Source organism: Ranitomeya variabilis, chromosome 1, assembly GCF_051348905.1.
Source record: "Ranitomeya variabilis isolate aRanVar5 chromosome 1, aRanVar5.hap1, whole genome shotgun sequence".
Classification (NCBI taxonomy): Eukaryota; Metazoa; Chordata; class Amphibia; order Anura; family Dendrobatidae; genus Ranitomeya; species Ranitomeya variabilis.
In genome coordinates this window covers 715881131-715881414 of record NC_135232.1, presented here as the reverse complement: position 1 = coordinate 715881414, position 284 = coordinate 715881131, and positions in this window count along the sequence as shown.

Below are 284 nucleotides of genomic sequence, written 5' to 3'. Positions count from 1 at the left end.
CTCCCATCCCCAGTGCGCCGCCCGGCCCCTTGCAGATGCAGAGAAATACTCACCCAGCTCCAGCGATGTCTCCTCTCAGTGCTGGCAGCTTCTCCTGTGTGAGCGGTCACGTGGTACTGCTCATTACAGTCAGTGAATATTCCCTGACTGTAATGAGCGGTCCCACGTGACCGCTCACACAGGAGAAGCTGCCAGCGCTGAGAGGAGAGAGGAGACATCGCGGGAGCTGGGTGAGTATTTCTTCTGCAAGGGGCCGGGCGGCGCACTGGGGGGGGAGGCAGGGG